The sequence below is a fragment of the Danio aesculapii genome, chromosome 19, assembly GCF_903798145.1.
Source record: "Danio aesculapii chromosome 19, fDanAes4.1, whole genome shotgun sequence".
Classification (NCBI taxonomy): domain Eukaryota; kingdom Metazoa; phylum Chordata; class Actinopteri; order Cypriniformes; family Danionidae; genus Danio; species Danio aesculapii.
Window position 1 is genome coordinate 26,378,372 of NC_079453.1, and position 21,128 is coordinate 26,399,499.

At 35.4% G+C, this 21,128-nt stretch overlaps 1 protein-coding gene across 1 annotated transcript in view; it reads right to left on the minus strand.

Moving 5' to 3' along the window:
- ptp4a3a (protein tyrosine phosphatase 4A3a) overlaps window positions 1–15,871 on the minus strand; it is a 55,871-nt gene extending 40,000 nt beyond the window's left edge. Inside the window, exon 1 of the mRNA XM_056479374.1 lies at window positions 15,784–15,871. The gene's annotated coding sequence lies outside the window, so the exon portion shown is untranslated. The remainder of the gene's footprint in view (window positions 1–15,783) is intronic.
- Window positions 15,872–21,128: the final 5,257 nt, after the last annotated feature.

The window sequence follows — 21,128 nt, forward strand, 5'->3', positions numbered from 1 at the left end:
CTTCACAGCTGATAACACACAATAACAACATCATGTTATCTTGTCTGATGTTTGGGAACACAATCTTGTAAGTCGGTTATGGGAGGTCATTTAACCAAATTATTTTGATAACAGAATTAGGCTGGCTCAGGCCGTTCAGAATGATCAAAACAACTTTTAAGATAGAGACAGGCCTGCTAGTTGGTCCACTATTTAATGGCATTATCAATTGTGGCATTATCAATTGTGGCACATACTTTATTTATTATTATTATTTTTTAAATCAAAGTTTATTCTTTCAAGTTAATTAAAGATCTTACTGAAATTAGCATAAATATGATAGAAAAAACACAAATAAAAATCTGATGCAGGAAACAAAGCTAGTCATCCTGACTACTCCTAGAATGAAATTTATAAAAGCTGTCACTGGGACAGCACCTTTTCAAAAGGTACACCTCTTTATGTACCGACATGACCCCATTAGGTATAAACATGTCTCCTTTTAAAAAGTGATAGCTTTTGTACCTTTATTTCTGAGTAAAGTGAAAATATTTCGGAACCTGGTGCGTTTAAAATTGAATATTTTCATTTAAAATTGACTATCGTCTTCATCTGTATCAGTAGTAGGCATGGGGCGATAACCGTTTTCAAGGTATACCTCGGTTTGGAAAAGTCACGGTTTTAAAACCGCCAAAATTTTCTGCTATACCGTTCCTAAGGTGTGTGTAAGATTTTTTTTTATTTACTTTTTTTTTTTTTTTACAACAGTATCTCTAGCTGTATAGATATCCAAAGATGCTGTTTAAATTGTGAAGAAATCAGTGTTTTTGAAACAAATGAAGACAGCAGATGTCAATGATTCATTTGAATTATTTAGCCTGACATACATGTTTACTACTCCAAAATATTTTAAATGTTTTTCAAAATAAAATATATTGTGTTCAAAGGGGAAAGAAGTTTTAGTTTAACCAGACATTTAAAAAGAACATATTTTAGAGCTGTAATCACAATATCGAGGTACCATGAAACCTGCTATTTTTATCCAAGGTTATCATACTGCCAGAATCATCAGAATCATATATCGGCCCATGCCTAATCAGTACTACATTGAGATATTTTTGCAGTATTAAACATTTTAAGAGAACAAGCCAAAAAAAAAGTCTAAGGCCCAATCCCAATTCTACTCCTTAGCTCTTCCCCTTACCCCAAGTTTTGCGCGGTCACGTGAAAGGGGTAGGGGTGTCCCAATTCTCTTTAGCTTGAAGGTGTAGGGCTAAGAGGAAGGGCAAGATACCCCTTAAAACTGAGATTAGTCAGGACCACACTCGAAACCGCCAGAATACACCATCTACAATGGCAGAATGGCTGCTCACGGAAGTCAGGGGATTACACACAAATTTGTATTTTTTGTCATTATTACGAATTTTTACAACAAACAAGCACGTTTTAATACATTCATAACCACATTAGTGTTTTACCGTCATGCTTAAAAAAAAAAACAGCTAAAAATTTTTTGAAACCACTAAATTTCACTATAGAATTCCTAATAATAAATCCTGTATAGCAGCCCAACAACATACTTTCACATCTGTCACTCGATGACACTCGAATACCATGTCAGAAAAAGTCTAGTGGCAGGGAATGGCCTTTTTACAGTGACTGCTATAATTTTAACGTTGTTTCCGTGTGTATACAGATAAATATGGCCACAGAATAAATTCACAGTACAGTTACAATCTTATTGCCACGATAACATGATATTGTTTCCTTCATTGATTTCCTGAAGATAAATACTAAAAAAATTACGCAACTGCAATAACTACAGCAGTCACGATTCTCGATTTCATATGAAGCAAGAGATCGTGATGACACATGATGACGTGTGCGGGTGTTGTAGTGCGGTCCCATTTCCAAGCGGTACATTTTGAAGGTCTTCCCTTTCACACTCTGTTTCAAGGGCCAAGGAGAAGGGGTACAAAAACTGAATTGGGATTGGGTCTAAATCTCATATACTAGGGCAAAAAAAGCTATTATATTGTCATTTAGCACAAGTATTTAAGCGTGTTAACGAGAGCACGCACAAAATCTTCCCCATAACCAATAAACTAATATAAAACTGTTGCATATATCACGTGCATAAATCATGCCATGGACATTAAATTAAGATGCCTAGGATTTTTGCTGCCTGTTGATGATGCCTCTTTTTTTCTTGGTCATTGGTCTTTGCCGTGTGCAGTGTAAATGCAGACGATCAGATACAGTCACATATGCTATACATTTTAAGGAGGAGCGTAAATATTGCAGTTATGACAGAGTTAAATGTGTTCAGATGAAGAAAAAAAAACGAGGAAAGATCCTTTGATCACGTTAAAATTACAGTTATTATTACTTACACATTTATTCACATGTTTGCATTACTGAGAGCAGGAAAGAGACAGGCTGTACTGGTAAACTGTATCCCCATTATATCGTTTAATTAAAATAAATGATCAACAAATAAATCTGTTTTGACAGTCTTTACAAGTGAAGGGATTATCTACACACAATATGAATTCCAAATTAGAAAAGTACTACAAACTATGAAATACTATTCATGAAAATCCTTAACAGACAAATCCAAATGCCCAACACAAGCGAGCTGCGCTCCAGACGAGTTCAGCTCGATGACGTATGATGTCTCTGACACCTCCTTTAGTCCCATTTAGCAACTTGATAACTACAGTCTTTTTAAAGAAGCATAACCGATTTAAAAAATCAAGAGTGAGATGTAACTGTTGCATTTTATGTCGTAGAATAAAACGTGAAAGTATCTTGGATTTGTGTTAGCCACGGACCTTTAGGCAATTTAACTGAAATCCCATTGACTTTGGGACCCGGGAGCCGGAACTGCTAAAATGCTAACTGGCTTCTGGGTTTTTGCATACAATTTGACATCAGAGTTCCTCCACTCTATTATGCAGTAGGAGTGAGTGTGTTCTACAGTCAAGCCCACTCACCTGTGGGGTGCACACTCACACTGCACAAGGTTTTCCAAAAGGTATGGGGTCTTTATAAGGAGATCTCTGTTGCATATGGTGGAAAAGATAAGAATTGCAAGATGTGACTCTGAAATTCTATTAATAAGCAATTTCATGCAAATGTCAACCTTGCCATTAAAAAAAGTTCACCAAAACAGAGAAACCGTTTCAACAATTTTTTGTGTAAGGAAGCATTTTACTATATACAAAAATGCTCAAAATGTCTCTGGTAAATCAAATATAATAGTTTATAAACACTGGCAAAGTCCCACAAGTGGCAATTTCACATATGTCACATCCATAACAGAGAGCGGTGACATCCATAACGCAGCTTTTTCCTCAAAATGTCCCATAAAACAAAATCAATAATTTCTGTTTTATAGAAAGCCAACTCTTATCCTTTTGATTAGCATTATTTCTTTTGGGTTGTGCAGTTTAATTCAAAGTAAGTTGTATACTGTAAACTTGCTGACTTTGTCACATCCATAATGCGCATTTATTTCCCTCACTTAAAATATAAAAAATGTTTACAGATTGATATTTTTCTGATCCCATAACTCTGTGGTAAGTTGTTTTGGAAAATATAAACAGTTGCTTCAATATAATGTAACATATACTTTCTATGTTAATTTATGTGCTGAGTTTTTACTCCAAATGTCACATCCAATTAACTCCACATGTCACATGCGATTGCTCCAATTAATTTGATAAAATGAGTATATTTTTAAAGTTTAGCTTATTTAGACCATTCACTAGCAATCCCAAAGAAAGCAAAGCACCACACTCAAATTCACATTCACACACATTGAAAGAAGTTGAACCCGGAACAGTCTTTAACAAAATCACTCCAGCTAGAAGGAAATGGGCCCATTCAGATGTACCTCAAGGGTCTTGCAGCTAACCGTTTTTAAATGCTAACAGTGTTTAAACACAGCTGATAACGTCGAGTAGGCCCACTTACGAAAAAACAGGAAGAGGCCAACAACCTCCAGGTGCCTTTGAGCAGAACAACATGTGTATGAAATGGGAGAGTGCTTTCCTTTTGAAAAGATATGTTAAGCAATAAGATATGTTAACCAAGAAAAGATATGTTAAGCAATAAGATATGTTAAGCAAGAAAAGATATGTTAAGCAAAAAAAGTTAAGAACTGAATTGCAGGTAACATGTTGCTGCTCTGTGCAATCTGGGATGTGTTAAGAAAACATAACTAAAATATAGCTGTATTCAATGTAACCAACAAAAGATTACTCATAAATTAGGAACAGAACTCCTTGCAAAGTAATTCACTCATTTATTAGCTTTTCTAACTCAAGCAGTTGCATTGTCACAATTTATTAAAATGTTTTAAAGTCACTTTAGAATGTATTTATTTATTTATTAAGCCTCTATTGTGTGTGGTTCTGTAAAAGAAATTATATCTTAATTCAATTTCTAAACTTTCAAATTTTTCCATTTTTATATTGCGTGCCAATGCCAAACGTCTACTTCAATAGGGCCAGCAGCAAAAATCTTGGGCTGTGGTCAATGTAAAACATGTGTTGTTCTCTGATGAGTCCATCCTCATTGTCTTTCCCACATTTGGGGGAAATAAAGTGAGGAGAAGCCCCTAAGTGTTTCACCCAGACTGTTGCATGACCACAGTCAGGCATGGTTGTGCATCAGTGACGGTTTAGACTGCAATTTCATAGCATTCCCTATGCCCAGTAATTGTGCTAGATGGGTGCATCACTGCCAAGGACTCCTGAACCATTCTGGAGGACCTTGGGTACCCAACAGTTCAAACATTTTATCCTGAAAGTGGTGCCAGGTATGAGGTTGATATTACACCAATACACACAGCAAGACTGATGACAGAGTGTTTTGATGAACAAGTGAAGCTGAAAAACTCCCATGGCCAGCACAGTCACCAGATCTAAAGATGACTGAGTCACTTTGGGGTGTTTTGGAGGAGTCAGGAAATGTTTACCTCCGCCAGCATCACAAAGTGACCTGTCCACTATTCTACAAGAAGACTGGCTCAAATTCCCTCTGGCCACTGTGTCCATTTTTTAAATAATCTCAATAACAAAAAAATTATAAACAGAAAAAAAATGATAGGGTCCTAAAATAGGGTTCTTTAAGAAAACGCAACAATTCCACATTTAAAACTTCTATAATCTTCTGGGGATGTTCTTTGACAAGAAGTTGGACAATTTGGCCTTCCTGCAAGCCCCTAGGGGACAACCAGCGGTCTGGTCTGGAGCTCTGTCTGAATGCAGGAATCTGAATTCTCACAGAACTCTGAAAGGTCAGAACTGCCCAAATTTGGCTGAGCAACGAAGGGTATCACAACACAGGAAATCCCTCATCCTGCCATACAAGTATCAATGAAACACAAAATTCAGAGTGCAACAAGCATACAGCATGACCTAATATTAGCAAATGAACACTTATTTACCCATTATCATAGTCTGATTAACACTTTGTCTAGCAGTTTAAAAGTGAGAAAGAAAGGCAAATTACAATATGTTGTTTTTTTTATGGGACATTCCCAGTGTTTGCAGCTGTGAGCTTTCAAACAACACGCAAACCGTATGCTGATGTCAGAGGGTTTCCTGTCTGAGAACTGCAGCTGGACCGTCAGTTGTGAAAAAAATAAATAAAGAAAAGGAAATACAAAGATAGTGAGGCAAAATCTAACCTGTTTCTGTCAACAAGACAAAAATACACAAAATACTATATAATATTAATAAGAAAAATATTAATAAAATATAATAAATATAAAATTTTATATAATAAATGTACTTTTAATAATTTTTTGTGACAATCTTTTATGTAAAGCTAACATGCAAACATCACCTAAATAATCTTATTTTTTATACCTTTCTTAAGTTTTAAAAGCAATGTGGGATGTGATCTGGACTCTTCAAACATGATAATTCTGCAATCGCTTACACTGATCCAGAATTCTTGTTAAAGGCAGTCTGGCAAGTCCATTTAGTTGGTCATACCACAAATAATAACTCTCCCTGAGACTGCAGCAACACACCACAGAAATCATGTGGTACAAATCTTACAATTCATTACCTGAATTTGACATTAACGTCACACTTCATGTGCCTAATTAACACTTAGCTTGCCAGAAAAAGCAACATCCACATAGATGATACATTTCTACATAGTATACTTGTTCCTGATACTTTTCATTTTGGTGCATTCCTAAATCTGGCCATTCATATCTGTACTACAATGGGTTCATTATGAACACCCCCGATGGCTGTTTCCAAACAGGTTTCTAAAACACACCACATATTAAACTTTGATAAGAGGAAGTATTTTCGCATCCAAAATATTAATTAGACACTTCACCTTAAATGGGCCTACTGTTTTGCATCACTGTATAGTGTTAAAGGCTGCCTAAAGTCTATCTGAAATTGAGCTGGGCCAATAAACAATAGTATATCGAATCGCGATAAAATTTGTCAATAACAATGATAAGATTTAGACTTTTTACTCTATAATGATCTAAGAGCCAATCAAACAGCAAAAATTGTGCAACGATGAAAATCTTAAAGTGTGTTGACATTAGAGATGTAACTTTACCGAATTTTTGGCCACCAAAAATGTATCAGCCAAATTTATGTTATGCCATTTAATAGACCCTCTAATTTTTGTGGCTTCAGTCATTGTTGGGATGCTCCTTTAAATCTAGAAGCATTAACAACTTATACCGAATTATATATCGTTATCGTTCAATATGGAAAATAATTGAGATTGCATTTTTGCGATATCGCCCAGCCCTAATGTGAAATTTTTTAATTTGCCACATTTATCATCAAATAAATACAATACTGGTGAACAAAGGAGACTTCTCTCAAATACACTAAATGATCTAATACCATCTTCAACCTACAGAATGGTTGTACACCAACAAGGCATTTTGAGATATCATTCACGTCTGCACAATTGATTCAGCAACACTGTTTCCAAACAGGTTTCTCAAAATCAAAATGGTACAAACCTAACTTTTAAACATGAAATGACATTTTAAATTATAGTATTTTAAACTTTCTACCTTCTAGCACTCATGATTGGTTTCCTAACCAGCCACTATTTACAGCCTAACATGGGGAGGATGAGGATTCCCCGTTTTCCCACCACATCTCCTCATGATTAAATCCCAGGCTTGCGTCACAGCAGGCTCGGACAGCCACCCATGGCCCTCCACTGGATTAATTAAAAGCATTTCTATTATAACCACTTCATGGGATGAGAACAATAAGCCACTGTAAAAGAGCAACACAACATTAGGAGGCAGATCCATCCGTGTAGAGTGATTGCTTTCAGCGATGTTTCAAGTTAATAGATGTAAGACCATCAAAACCCCTGGTAACATTCACTGTTGCGTAACTTCCTATTGAGATCAAAGGCTTTTCAAATAATGCGTGATTACATATATGACCAATTAAAACTGATTTTAGGTGGCACAATATATTACACTGTTTGATATTCGTTTAAATGTCTTTGACAGACCACAGTTTTTTTTTTATCATTTTGAGTAAAGTTATAATTTTCCCAGTGTGATCAGAGACATTTCTGACACTGTTTGAACTCGTTTGACAGTTTTCATTAGAAACTTTATAACATAACATATTTCAGGCAAACTGATTAATACTCTTCAGTGGACTGTCCATGAACACAAAGTATAACCTAAAATCTAGAACAGAACATTTTGGTCCTTGATTTGTTGTGTGATCCTCCTCAACAACTGACTGATTTCTTAAAAAAAACACTCTATATCCCCTTTCACATCTCCAAATTAACTTTTTGTATTAACACTGAAAATGAAATAATGATAATAGAGGTCAGAGGAGAGTGCTAATGCATTGATCTCCTGGCTGTCCTGACCCAATGATAGGGACATCAGATTCCAAACGGATTCATGTTTACACAATGAACTATTAATTAACTCTCCATCTCATCACCCTAACAAGTCTGAACCAGAAGAACCTCTCGAGACATCTGTACAGTGACGTGTTTGATGTGAGAGTATGAGGCTGTCATGAGAACTGTCATCTTGGTGACTGAAGCAAATGTATGGAACAATGCCTTTAAGACATCGAGTTTTGTATAGCGCGTCAAACAGAGCCGATTGCGTCAAAGCAACTCCACAAATAATAAACTGGAAAATTACAACTAATGCACATGACTAATCAAATATGAGAGCTAGTTAAATAATGTTGATGACAAATTCAACAATTATAAAACAAATTTGGGTTGAATAAATTAGTTGAATAATTTTGAATATGTGAATTGGCCGTCTAAGGCAACTCACAATTATTAAACTCAAATTTGTTTCATATCTCATATGTTGATTATATTGTTGCGTATACATAGTTAAAGGGGCCATGCAATTAAAATAAAGTTTTTTAGATGTTAGTATCAGTATTAGGGCTGCAAAATATTGGAAAAATTTGACATTGCGATATTTTTTTCTCTTCTATATACATTGCGATGCATATTATATAATATATTGTGAGAATTTCACCAGATGACTTAACTCTTTTTGCAAAGTCTTTAAATTGATTATGATTATTTTATAGGGGTATGAAATATAAATATATTTTTATGTAATTTATTATATAAACATAATAAACAAAATACAGTCATAAATAAACACAAAGGAGCAAATATTAAAGTGAAATAAATAGTGATTTCTGGTTTTCTGGGGAGAGACTGACAGTATTCAGTTACAGATATTGAATAATCAAATGTAAATTAACAATGCATAGTCTTCATCATATAAATTGTTTAATAAAAGTAATCTTTATTGAACTGTATTATACTCTATTAAAATGCTTTGAACTCTCTTAAAATACTCAGTTACATTTACTTTCACTCTATTATGCTTAAATTCTGCAGTCTCTCCACAAATCTCATGTGTATTGACCTGTGGTCCCTGGTCATCTATAATCCCAAATCAACATTGCATATCTTGGGATGCGACTATTGTGGACACACACACTGCAATATTGATGCTGAAGCGATATATTGTGCAGCCCTAATCAGTATTAGTCCTTTTTAGGATATCTTTAAGCTAGCGTGCCCCAAAACAATGACAAAATTCGCATTTAGAAGATAAAAAACGGATATATTGTAGTTTGTCACTTTCGCCCAAATGCACCAACGGCTTTATTCACGTCAACTCACACAGTTTCTCTTCAAATCATAACCAATTAAATGCTCTCTAGTATCTGACATGTACCACTAGGGTTGGGTGATGTCGACCAATTTGGCATTGTACGATGTCTAATGTGAAACATCGTGATGGACGATGGCATTGTCGTCTTAGGCAGCACAGCGGTGAATTAATAATTTATGAATAATTAATTAACTCATAATGAATTAATTATTTGTAGGCTACCGTTTCAACTACCTGACCCGCATGGTCTTTGTTTTACCCATAACCAAATCATAAATAAATAAAGATAAGTTACACACAAATTACCACCTGTCAATCACTTGCCGCGGAATTCTGGCATGAATAGGCATAGTTATCGGTGTCGTTATAATGGCGTCGACAAACTTAGTAAAAAAGGTGCACAAGTAACAGCAACCAACTAACAGTATCTGAGGTTTTCACTAAAATTACTAAGTACAAGCATAAAAGCAAAAGACTGAAGCAGTGTACTGACGCTGTGACGTGTTACCTGATAGATTCAAAAGACCGAAGAGTCGTTAGATAGAGACAAGATTAATTAAATATCACGTTTAACAACTATAGTGAGACGTGATCCAGCGTTACAGCCTTGATAAAATGTCCGACGTGCACGTGATGTGCGTTTTCAGAGGACGGTGGGGGTTCAGAAATGCTAGATGAAACACCAGTGTGGATGTGGATCATTTTCATTCTAAAGTGGCATTTTAAAACTAAGACGTAGTGTAAACGGGGCCTAAGTGTGTATTTTTCGCGAGCTGGGGTGGGGCGGAGGATCGGCGATGCCGGCTCAGCATCATGATGTCAATTGACCATCGCGACGGACGATGGCATAGTCTATCGACCCAACCCCCTACCATGCCCCCCCCTTAAGATGCTTCTTATGTGGTGTGATTGAGCTCAACCACTCTCACTGGCAGAGCTGTGATCAAACAAAACACTATTGGCATTTTTTTTTACAGGGGAGGAGCTACTCAATGCCCCACCCTCTCATAGTGTTTCAGTTGAGATTACATCAAATATCGAGCGAAAAATGCATGTTTCAAAGCACTTCACAGGACCTTTAAATGTAAATGAAGTTGAAAACCACCAGTGTTTCCTGATTTCAGAATTACTGGTATTTAAAGCCATTGCACTTGAATCTGCAGCACCATAGTGTTAATAATTATATTATCAATTGCATAATCTAACAAAAATAAGTAATTTTTTTGAAGGGTATAAAAATAATAATAAAGGCATAATAAAACAAACTTCTGAAAGTGAATGGTAGTGCTTTAAGTAATATCACAGGCCTCCAAATCGCGACCATTTTGGTCGCATATGCGCTAGGGGTGTCAAAATTAATTGTTCTTCGGTGCACTGTGATGCAGATGCAGACAATTTGGCATCGGTTCAGTAATAATCATAACCTGTTATTTGCACCGACATCATTTATCTCATATGCGCTATGTTGCCGTAGCTTACTAAGGCGAGTGTGAGTATTTACAATGCTCCAACTACCTAAAAACGCAGAAACTGTGCACAATTTCACTGGGTGTGTGTTTGCTGGACAGTCTTTCACTGACACTTACAGCAGAAATTGTGTATGGAAAGCATCGTCAATGCACCGAGATATCCAATTGAACCGAATCGATGGCATGATTGTAACCGAACCGTGAGACCAGTGTAGGTTTACACCTCTAATATATAATTTTTATCTATGTGAGCTTAACATATATTTGGGAGCATTTGTGCTAGTGCATAAAACTGTTGCCGTGAGACAACACTTTTCCAGTTTTAGGAGACATTCACACAGAATGCATCTTTGTACCTAAAAAAGTAAAACACAGTGCTCTGCAATAAAACATCGATGTAATGTCAACTTTCTACAGTAAACAAATCCCGCAATGCTTGCTCCGCCTTAAAGCTCTTCTGATTGGCGTAATGCTCTAGAACTGAATACAAATGGATTGGTTAATATCATGTGTCAATCATTCAGTCAAAGCTTCTGCTTCAAGTGACGGGGAGCTACAGCCACTAAAATTTAAAGCACTAAAGATGAGAGAATGAAAAGTACACTGACAGATTTTGTTTTAGAAACCACCTAAAGTTACAAATAATGACACAGCTGATTAATGGTACACTTTTAAAATAATAAGATTACAATACATTTAAGTCTGAAACAGAGTTTTCAGGTAACGGTGTTTGCTACTGAATCTACACATATTAAGCGTGAGATGTTCTACTTAATCCTTCATTTAATCGTCAGGATGATTTCAAATGCAATAAATCTGTTATATAAAACTTGTAGTGACGGTTCACATAATTCTTAGTGGGTGCGATTCAATTTTAGCGGGTGCGACTGCATTTTTAAAATTAGGAGCGCCAGTGCTACCAAGCAAAAAGGTTCATTTCGAGCCCTGTATCACTAAACTGACAACATACCACACTCTACTTCTGCTATTTGAACGAATTTGTCATTGGGTGATGTTAAATACATGTGTGAAAAACGTGTAAATGTTTTGAGAATGTCCACTTTCAATTAGTTTAAATTAAGTGGACACAAAGGGAGATTTTAATTACTTACAAATTACCTGCAATATTTACATTTATGAGACTTTGATCATTTTGATTTATCATAAAGCTCAATTTAGAAACAAACTAACCAATGCTACAAGTCACAGAGAGTTCTAGTTCTCTGTGAGGACAGAACACAACAACTAAGGTAGGCAACAAGTTGTCAGAGCAACGCTAAATACTTCTAACACAAGCAAGAGCACATCAGTAGGAGCTCTGGAGCACACGGCTTAATAACTCCCCTGCCATGAAAAGCGAAACCAGAGTTATGTTTACTTGGCAACAGCTGAAATGTTGCTGGCAGCTGTATGTTTGAGAGTTTATAGTTTAAGATGTTTGTTACGTAAATGATACGGGATGTTCTTACGGTTATCTCTTCCCCAAATTTGGTTAATGCGCATTGTGATTTGACAGGAAGCATGCACATCTTCACATAGAAAATGTTAAAGGGTGACAGAATAAAACGGGGCTGTGGGTCAAAATGATATTGCAATATAGCCTTATTTATCAAGATATTATTATTCAGCTAATAATAACTCATATTTCTGACTTAAGGTCCTGGAATAGCACTGCTGAAGCCCTAATATCTAGTGATGTATCACGTTAAAACCATCTAGTTTGCTCATATATTTTCCATGAAATGTTTTTATAATTTGTTTAAAGGATTAGCAGAATAACATCAACTTCCATTTACATGACAGATTTTCCAAATTGATTCTTTCTGGGTGGGCAGTTGACCAACAATTAAGAGCACAATGGACTAAAGTAACTATTATTTTTGTGCAAAATTGGATGCTTGATACAATCGTACACAAATAGCTCAAGTGCACCTGCAAGAGTACTTGCATCAGTGAGCTGAGGAAGTTCTCACAAACAACTGAACACCAGACAAAGCACCTGGACCACTAAACCCAGTTCAGCTTTGAGTCAGCAATTGACCCTGCAAAAAAAAAACTAGCCATTTGCCTATGTACATACATTCTAGTCCACAAGAATCTGTGCATGCATTACCAATTCATTAATTTTCTTTTCGGCTTAGTCCCTTTATTTAGGGGTCGCCACAGCGGATTGAACCGCAAACTTATCCAGCATATGTTTTACGCAGTGAATGCCCTTTCAGCCACAACCCAACACTGGGAAACACCCATACACTCATTTACACACATACTCGTACATTACGGCCAATTTAGCTAATTCAACTCCCCTATAGTCCATTTTGAGGGATGTAAACATTACTTTTTCTGTTTTACTTTTGTTTATTTCCATAGCTTCCGAGATTCCCAAAAGGTCCAAATATTGATAAATAATGTTACGACAGCTGTTTTAACGTTACGCTATGATTGAATTTTCTCGTTACAGTTTTAAAACAATCGACAAACAGGAAATGTTCATGGGCTGATGGCATCACCAAATTGAAATGGTCTATACTGCACTCGGAGGAAACCCACGAGAACATGCCAACTTCAAACAGAAATGCCAACTGACCCAGCCGGGGCTGAAACCAGAGATCTTCTTGCTGTGAGGCGGTCGTGCTACCCACTGCGCCACCATGCTACCACATTACCAATTAAGATAAAAGATAATTAATTAAATATTTCAAGGTAATACAAGCTAATAAGCGCATGCCATTTCAATGCCATTTTAACTGCTGTTCATAAGTTGTGCCACAAAGATTTACAAGTCACATCTAATCAGCACATAAATAAAGAACATCTGGAATATAAATGAGCTTAAATCACCTGCGGCTAAGAGTAAGTCGGCATACAGCCTGGCACACCGTGTGTGGCTAACAACTGTTTATCAAACAGATAATTGCATGACCCGAATCCATTTTGGGTCAAGTGCTGACTGATGCTCATCAACGTTGGCACGTACTTCAAAGCTGGAGATAGGAGCATGTTTATTTATTTTCATTCTGCAGGGGCTGGTAAATATCAAAGTCCTAAATCTAGAGAGAATACACAAAGATTTTTGGGATTTGATTAAGCTTAAAGAGCTCTGTGACCCCTGCTATCACGCAGCACCACCTTTGGCATTTTAGGAAAAAAGCTCCTTGTGACTTTTCTTTCATGCAAGAATTCAGCACTTGGTAATAGTCATGTAGCTTGGCAAATGTGATCAAAATTTCCCTGGCACCCCACAACCTTGTGGTCAAGTTTTATAGGCCGCAGCCCAGAGCAAGTAAAAATCCCAAGGAACTGAACAAAAGGGGAGCCCCATATAGTCGAAACCACACTGCAAAAAGAACAGTCGGCTGAAATCTCAAGGAATTCTTTACGTCACTAAGAGTGCAGAAACAGCTCTTTCTGGCACACGGGCTGAAGGTCATGTGGAAGTATTTATTTGAGGCTCGGGACCCTCTTGGGGAAAGCTCTGCAGAATTCTTGGTCCTGAGAATTTACTGGTCTTTCTCTTACCACCACATAGGAGATTCACAGCAGAGGATGAAAAACACAATGTGCAAAGCAGACAAAAATACCACATGCACCGCTCATGGGCTTGGAACATAAATGTGATGTACTTCTGATGAAAACAACTGATTTGGTCAACTAAAATATTTTCTTGTGTAGAAAAACACTTTGCCTCCAGTCTTTGAGGAGACATCAAGTAAAACACGTGAGAGGGGGCAGCGTGAATGAAAAAGATCAATAGAAAAAATTGTTGCAATTTTAACACCAGCAAACAGTTGGCAGCAAATACTTAAAATAGCAGTGTAGGCATGTGAATGATATTTTAAATAAGATGCAAGGGCTGAAAATGATCCATCTTCGTGTGTCACTTGCAAACTGCAATACAAACTGTTTTTTTCAATTTCCACAAAGTATCAGGCAGCAAGAAACGAATAGTGTAAATATACATGGTAACACTTTATTTTGATGGTCCATTTGAGTATTAGTAGACTGTCTGCTTAATATCTGTTGATACTGCTCCTTCAACAGACATTTAACTGACTAGAAGAAACTTTGCAAGTACATGTCAACTTACACTAACCCTAACCTAACAGTCTACTAATAATCTAATGAGAATTAGTTAGCATGTAGATGCAATGTAATTTCAACAAACTGACCATCAAAATAAAGTGTGACCAGATACAAAACCCACCTTTACAAATATTGTAAACATTTAAAAGGGAAGACATAGTAAGCACTAGTCCATCAGTGTATTGTGAATAACTTAAGTGGACGTCTTACTTTCACCAATCACACATGTTAGTTCTACAGAACAAGAATGGCGGCACAAAAAAGATTAATAAAACAAAAATGTAATAAATTGTGTGTATATTTAAGAATGAATAAATTTGACAATCAAAAAAACTATGTAATAGCTTGTTCAACAATCTTTTAAAGTGAAAGACTTATGTATCTGGCACAAATACTAACTGAAACGTGAATATGATGTGTGTGACCCGGCTGAATTGGACACGTTAACCAGATGCTGCTATATGCATAGAAATTCATTTTAATTACCAAGGTTATTCTGTGACAAAAATAATTACGTGAGGTTTATTATAATAAACATAAATCTGACATTTTCCTCAAATACATAAAACGCTTCCCATCTGGAGCTTTGACGTGGACAGAAATATGACAAGATGTCGCCCCAAGTGGAAGATGGTCTACAAGCTGACAATAGAAGACACTTTAACCTCTTTTTAAAACAAAAATCGCGTTTAGCTTTTTGTTATTCAGCCTAACGTTAACTAAAACCCTGTAAAATATACTTAGTGTGAGTCCGCCCAGGCATGCCTCGACATAACACACAAAATGCCACATTAAGCACATTCCCATTACAAACAACTATCTATGCCATACATTTGCTTCACCGTCAATCTAATTCAAGGCTAAAACAGAAAAATACTCTGATAACAGTACCATCCATGATTTCCGACAGAAAGCCGGTTTGGGCAACACCCTCAGACACACGTCCGTTTAAATGCACACCATACGCGTCTCTCGAGTCATATTTTGATCAGTTTTGCCAACATAACACATATTTTTAATATCTGTGAAAGATAATGTCTTCATTGTACTTACCGAAAGGTTCCCGCAAATAATCTACAATGTCTGAGCGACTCAAGCCTTGCCATGCGATCGTAGTGATGTCCGAGACGCGAGCGAATCGTTCAACTTGTTCATATCAATGAATCAAAGGAACCGATTCGCTAATTAAAATGATTCAGCCAGAACAAATTGCCCGAGCTCTGAGAACATTTTATTAATCAAAAGAAAGCGTGAATCGACGTGACTAAAAGACTGATACTTGTAACGAGAATTAATTAACTAAATTTGGCAAAATGATAATAATGTGCGAAAAATAAAATGGTCCAAGACAAACATATCAACTTTTAGTGCAATGTTCTGCCGTTTGTATGCGTGGATATATGCCCCAAATGAGATGCTAGTTTGTCTTTCATACATTTTTAAAAATTTATTTCTTTAAATTTCCCCATGGATTTATTTAATCGACTGCAAATTGAACAATGTTTTATTAAACATTTTTTTAATTAATAGGCAGTGTGTGATATTGTTTTAAATTTAGTGAAAAAAATACTTTACAATAATCAGCCTACTAATAAACTAGATTTAAGTAATACACAAACGCACTTACTAGAATTCTTCTTCACCTACATTTATCACATGTTCTAAGCGTGGGCTTTTAAAATGAACTGTTCAAAGGAATCGATTCAGTAAACTGGATTGAACTAGCTAGCACGTTCTCGATATTTGGTCCTCCCACAATCTCATTCTGCGTCATGACCCGCCATATGACGACAGCGTCAAACAGGGCTAGGTTAAAATCAAAGCGGGATTTTAAATTTGTGTCAGCATGTTTGGGTGTTTTTAAATATTTATACGTTTAATGAACCCATACTACTTGCTAAACATGTCTTTAAAAAAGTAGAAATAACACCGCCACACTTTATATACAAATTAACATGCAAACAAATGCAAATCCTTTTTAGATCAATTAAATCGCTAATTTATTTTCTTTTTTGGAAACAACTTGCAAATGTTATTAATATTGGCTCCAAATTAAATGTTTATTATTTATTTGTATATCAAATTGTTTGTATTTTGATTATATGTTTTTGTTTATTTAGAATTCAGATTGTGGGAAGGGTTTTAGGTGGAGTGTGCTGCTTGTTTGTTAGTTTGTCTTGTTAAGTGTTTGTACGTTGTACTCTGATTTATGAACTTTTTAGGGACCCCCCTCGAAAATTAGATGATTCATCTCAAGGGGCTATCCCATTTAATAAATAAATTCAAATATAAATATAAACAAAAAAGAAAACTAAAGATAATTAACACGCGTGGGGTATAGGTATAGTGCTGTTTAAGTTGCCAAGATGCTGTTGATTATTAGCCATAAATGTGCCTACAGGCCTGTAGCTAGACTCTTGAAAAGGGTGGTTCTTTTTTCTCAAAAAGTGGACTATTCTCCTCAATTTCTTTTCATTTGAGGTTTAAATACTGCATTTTTAATGACATTTTAAGCACAATCCTTTCAGGATTAGCTTGTCATCATAACCACAATGTTTAATGTACCAAAACATTTCCTAATTATTTAGAAAAAAAAGAATAAGTATAGAGACCATTGTATTTTATAGTTAAGCATAAAAAAATAAGTAAAAAATTATTAAAAAATACTTATTTATACTTATTATTTTAAAAATACAAATTTATCTCATCATATATCATTTAAAAAAGGAATCTGTTAAAGTTGTAAATTAAAAACTGTAGTTGCGAGGCAAATTACAAACTGGTCAGGACATTCAAGTTTCCTAGGTGTGAATTTGGCCATTTAAATAATAAAAAATTAAAACATAATAATAATAATAATAATAATAATAATAATAATAATAATAATAATAATAATAATAATAATAATAATGTAGAGCTTCCAGATTTTTGTAGTCTCTCTTGTAAAATAGTACATTTGAAAATCCATAGATAATAACAATAGTCTAATAATTAAAATTAACTTTAATATGCTTCAGAATGACCTTGTAGTGCTTCACTCCTTTTTTGTCATTTTTTCATTCAAGAATAAGTTCCAAGATTTAGAATAAAAGTTACAAGTAAACTGTATTCTCTATTTAACAACAATACAGAAGGTCAGTATTGAAAGATGGCTTCATTTAGCCTTTATGTCAGATAGATTTCACTTCTTCAATGAGTTATTTTCACACGTTATGATGGCATAGAAGTCAAAATAGGACAAATGAGCCCATGTGGGACAAATTCTGGACCTTTGTCAGTGGAGGGTGTGTATGGATCCACTGGGTATAGATAAGCTAATCTAAAAATGGACTTCAGGGCCTGGTATTTCAAAAGGATTAATCTGAATAAAATTGATCTGTGGATCCGCGATCCGTGAACACATAATCCAGCTTACTTTTTTAACCAGTTTTTCAAAGCAACATCGGATTGGATCAATCTGATCCGGATAGGAACTTTTCAGGATCACTAAATCTGGATAACCTCAAACAGGATAGGAGTAGAATAGCCAGTGTGGGGTCAATACAACAAGAAAAAACCCACCCGATCCTCTTCCAGCAGTCCGCTCATCTGAGACCTATAACACAAACACTAAACATAGAGGATATTTATAACAAGTTTCAAATAAAGATGTATTGAAAAAAAGACAATGTCAAAAACTCTACAATACTTTCAGACTTTCTCATCTGATGTGGAGAGACCTACTTGTCTGAGTGTAGCCTTTAGGAGGCGGATCTCAAGTCTGGCCTTGGTTTGCTGCAGTTTGGTCAGAGTCAGTTGTTCCTCTGACAGACGAAGCTGTGCTTCTGCCCATTCAGTCTCTTTTTGCAATTGTTGAAAGTGATTTTAAAAAATCAGTGATTGCCATTCTTTGCTCTTTTTTTGTTATTCTGTAATCATTGCATGCATCACTAATATATATATATATATATATATATATATATATATATATATATATATATATATATATATATATATATATATATATATATATATATTAGTGACAAAATAAAATGTATTGTTTTTGGTCAATTTTGACAGCTGTTTGGGGGATTATTTTGAGGCCAAACACTTTCTACTTTGCTGTTGGCCTATATTGAAAGGCTGAATACCATAAAGCCTACCTAATCACTGTAGCCTGACGGATGAACAGATACAATTAAAACCTTATGAATAAATAGGATATCTTGTAAGATACTGCATTATCCAAATATAGTATTATTTGATACATTTTTAAAGTTTTCAGTACATTTTGGACATGAAATCCACGCTGAATCCACCCTTCAGTTTAATCCAGATTTTTTGGATCAAAGTGATCCAAATCCTACAAAAAAGGTCTAAAAAAAAAAAAAAACTAAAGGTTTGATCTGGATCAAAACCAAGAATGAATTACGTGATCTAATCCAATTATGTAATTCGTTTTTTCTTTTGAAAAGTCAATTTTCGAGATTTGATCCAATCCGTTATCCAAAATCCTAGTGGATTACTTTAGAAAAACAGGGCCCAGGACTTCTGTAATCAATTTGCACTCTAAATCGTCAATCTCTAGATTTCATTTTGAAAAGCTTGTTTTAACCAATTGTGGACCCCCTATTTGTAGCTTTAATATGACTACAGTAACTAATTATTTTATGTGTATTTTGTTCAATAATATAAAATATTCAGAATATTTAAAGACTACTAAAATCATATAAATTTCGAGTTAATTCTTAAATTTGTATTCTTCTTTAAACACAATGTAGGCTACTAAAATGTAGCCAATAAGATGCAGCTCCACCTGTCATCACCAATTAGGCCTATAGTAGGCTAAACGAGACTGCTCATTATTAGCCTACATCTAGGGCTATTAAACTACGTGCTTTAGGACAGTAGGCCAAAAAGCTACAGACACCAATTCTCACTTAAGCTCATTACAGGTTGTGTCAGACATGCAGCAAAAGCGCGCAGATGTGCTGGTCAAAAGAACGCACAGGAAATACAACAAACAGAAGATGAATTACCTGGGTCTGATTGTTTACGTCATTCGAAACTCACCTGAGAAAAGATTAAAGGTTTCCGATGTAAGTTGGTATATGTACAGCTGACTTCATAATACCGATCTCACACTTTTAATAAAACGTTGGCCCACGCTAGGTGGTCTGGGTTTATTAAATGTTTTACTTTTTATTCTTAAAAGTTGATGGATGCGTTGATGACATTTGTGGATGGAGATAGAAAAGGCCTTGAGAATATTGTTCGAGTCTGTTTATCGTTAAACGATTGTTTTGTAAAGGTAGGCTGTTTAATAACTGTTACAAGTATTTGAAGTTGTTAATTGTCATTTTATAAAGTGTTATAGATCTTCCCTTCATATTTTTCTAACTGCAAACCGCAACTTTTGGAAGGTGGATGAAACCAAAGATGCTGCGACGACACTTCGAGTGTTTGCGTTATGTCTTCCCTCATTTGTACGAAAACATGGACAATCACACTGCGATGAGAAGAACCAGCAAATGTCCTACGAGAGAAAAGTTTAATAGCTCGTTTTCCATCGAGTCTCTGTTGCAGCGGGAAAGCAGCGCCCCGTGAGGCTAACACCTGTACTTGGTCAAAGAGTGAACCTTGAGTTTCTGGGGATAGACCATCGAGACCTTGATTTGGGGAGCACGAAGAAAACATAGGACCTGCCAATGCAAACAGGTGCTTACAGTATGTGTCCACTTGGGCCTACATGTAGATCCGCACATACATTTTTTCAACACTTTTAACCTTTTTATACATGTTTAATACATGTACATTTGTTGAATGTCAAATGTTTGCCAGATTCTCTTTGCCAAATAAAGGTGTTTTCTAAACCTTTTTTAATTGTCTTTTGGGAAATATTCACACCGTCTTCAAGTCCACGAAATGTTTCCACTGAAAGAAAATTGCAATGACTGATGTTAAAATATATGGTACTGTATATTACAGGAGGGACTTTTAATTAATTATGAAAACATTTCTTGTGTTCAATGAAGAGAGGTTTTACTTCTATCTTTTAATATAATACTTTGAAGTTCTAAAGAACAAATTTGTCTTTGCCACGATGAGAGTACATACTGTAATATTATAATATGATGTAAGATTGTAGTATTCAACTTTAAGTGGAATTTAAAGACTTAACTGTGTTAATTAGTTTAGGCAAGTTTGGTTAAAACAAGTCATTGGACAAAAGTGATTTGTTCTTTAGCCAACTGCGGGTAAAAAAACATTTCTTATTGTTGAAATGACTTACGATATAAATATATTATTCCAGCCAGAATAAAAATAAGAGTTTCTCCAAAAGAAACAAATGAGAGCTCTGTGAGAATTTCCTTGTTCTGTTAAACATCACCTTATAGAATAAAAGAATAAAAATTTCA